We start from the raw sequence: 2,720 nt of genomic DNA, 5'->3' as shown, positions 1-2,720 counted from the left end.
GGTGGTGGAGAGCAAGAGGAGAAAGTGGTAAATGGTGTCGCATGCTGTTTAGAAGTAAAAGAATGTCAAGTTGGGAACGTTTCATGAGCTGTGGCAATTTGAAAGTTGGGGACTTTGACAAGAACAGTTTCAGGGGTGTGGAGGTGGGAGGATACTGATGGGAGGACAATGAGAGGAGCATAAATATAAACTACTTTTATTTGGGGGGACAAATTTTGCTGTGGAGGTGTGGCAGAGATACTACTTGCCTTCTTCACACCTATCTTCCCCTTTTACTGTAGAAGCAAAGCCTCTTTACCTTGTCTTTGCTGCCTGGAACAAAGGCTTCATTTTCCAGCCTCCCTTGTAGTTGAAGACTGAAATGTGGTCCTAGGACTAGGTTCTTGACATAGTATTTCTAGGCAAGCTTCTTTTTTTTTTTTTTTTGAAAAGTTAAAAATTCTTTAATTTTTTATTCCTGGTACCGCTACCACAATTTACAGGACAATACACCTGATATAATGAAAAGAAAAAGAAAAAGGCAAAGCTACAACAGATAAAAGACCTCAGGAATGTACATCTAATTGACACTACATTGCATTAATCAATAGCTGCACTTTTTGCAAACTGGCTATAAACATTTGTCCTGAACAAGAAGGGTTTCCTGTTTAAGCTGCAGTAACTTTTCTGACTAAGGATCATCGTTCCTTCTGTGGCAGAGTTTTGCAGTTCCTCTAATGCATTTGGGATGACTGTCTCAAAGTAACCTGCAGCTTTCCTGACAACTCCTCGCTCTCTCCCCTGCTAAGAACTGTAGCCCTTTTCTTTGGAGTTTTTAGAACCTTCTGCTACCCTATCCACCACTTCCACCACAAGATCCACAGCCACCACTATCCCGAGCTTCTTCCACCAAAACTGCCCCCCTTCATGGGCCCATAATTTGACTGCTGTTGTCCATTATAATTTCCAAAATCATTATAGCTCCCACCACCACCATAGTTACCTCCAAAATTTCCTCCTTCATTGTAAACATCATATCCTCCACCACCGCCACCATATCCACCACCTTGGTTTCCATATTCTGGCCCACCACCACCATAGTCTCCTCTACTACTGTAACCAGAACCACCGCCATAGCTACCACCGTCGCCTCCAAATCCATCATATCCACCGTCACCTCCTCCATGACTACCTCTGCTGCCACCACCTCCACCACCATAGCCTCCTCTTCCACCAAAGTTTCTACCATGGCCAGTTACCTCCACTGCCTCCAAAGTTTCCGCCATGACCCACAAAGCTGCCAGATCCACCTCCACGACCTCTTTGTGATCCAGCAGATTGCATTTCTTGTTTAGAAAGGGCCTTTTTCACTTCACGATTATGCCCATTAAGAGTGTGGTATTTCTGAACAACAATCTTATCAACCGTATCATGATCATCAAAAGTTACAAAAGCAAATCCTCTCTTTTTTCCACTCTGCCTGTATTCCATAACTTCTACGGTTTCAATCTTGCCATACTTTTCAAAGTAGTCTCTCAAATTATATTCTTCTGAATCTTCTTTAATACCACCAGCAAAAATTTTCTTCACTGTTAGATGGGCACCAGGCTTTACAGAATCCTCTCTAGAAACAGCTCTCTTTGGTTCCACTACACGCCCATCAACCTTGTGTGGTCGAGCACACATTGCTGCATCCACCTCTTCAACACAATAGTAAGTCACAAAACCAAAGCCCCTGGAACGTTTTGTTTGGGGGTCTCTCATCACCACACAATCTGTAAGTGTGCCCCATTTCTCAAAATGTTCTCTTAGGCTATCATCTGTAGTTTCAAAGCTGAGACCACCGATAAACAGTTTTCTCAACTGTTCTGGTTCCTCTGGATCATGGACCTCCTCCCCCCCACGGCGGCGGCGATGGCCAGAGTCGGGCTGGGGGCGACTGGGTGGTGGTTTTACCTCCATTTTGAGACCAGACTCGCCTAGGCAATCTTCTTAAAAGGAAGCAATTCAGCTGGGAGGAACACCACTTCTACGTTTTTCCTGCCGCCTGGAATGTGGGGTGTGATGACTTTACCTCAAGAGCAGCCATCCTGAGCCATGAGGTAATTTAGAGCACAACATCCAAATCCAGTGCAGTGGAAAAAATGGTAGAAGGAGTCTGATCTCTGATGACTCAGTGGATTGCCTGTTTTAGCACATCTTTAGTGTGAGAGAAGAAACACTTGCATGTCTTCCCCTCTTAACGTTAACCAAATCTATTCCTAATTAATTCAGAATCGAAGCAAAGAAATGGGTTGTGGGTTGGAGATAGGCATGAGGTCAACAGATGTTTTGTTTGCTTGTTTTTAAGTTGAATGATTCACTGAGTAGGAAATAGATACTCTGATCTATTCTTTGGAAAAATTCCACAGTTATTCAAGATACCTGTTATAAAAGTTTTTGTTTCTGGATTTAGATTTAGTGTATCAGTCAGGGTGCTTGTGTCCAAGCTATAGAAACTGACTCTGGCTGGTTTAAGCAGAAAAGGAAATGCCCAAAGGCAATCAGTGTCTAACTGAATCGTGGATGGCCGGGAAGTCAGGCTTGGACAATAGGTAGAAAGAGGCAGGCAGGACACAGGACCACAGATACAGTCATGTCATGGAATCGGTCTGTCAGGGACACCACAGCCATTACTGATGAACTCCAGATGCCCCTTCTGCACACACCACTCCTGGAGGCTGAATGCTATTGCCAAATAG

General features: G+C 44.0%; 1 pseudogene across 1 annotated transcript; it reads right to left on the bottom strand.

The window, feature by feature from the left end:
• Window positions 1-238: 238 nt before the first annotated feature.
• On the bottom strand, window positions 239-1,941 carry LOC308612450 (heterogeneous nuclear ribonucleoprotein A3-like; annotated as a pseudogene). The gene has a single exon. The product of its transcript is annotated as a heterogeneous nuclear ribonucleoprotein A3-like (transcript).
• Between the last annotated feature and the right edge of the window lie 779 nt (window positions 1,942-2,720).

Source organism: Mesoplodon bidens (assembly GCF_964165515.1).
Source record: "Mesoplodon bidens genome assembly, chromosome: 1".
NCBI classification, from domain to species: domain Eukaryota; kingdom Metazoa; phylum Chordata; class Mammalia; order Artiodactyla; family Ziphiidae; genus Mesoplodon; species Mesoplodon bidens.
This window is presented reverse-complemented; position numbering and strand designations above follow the sequence as displayed.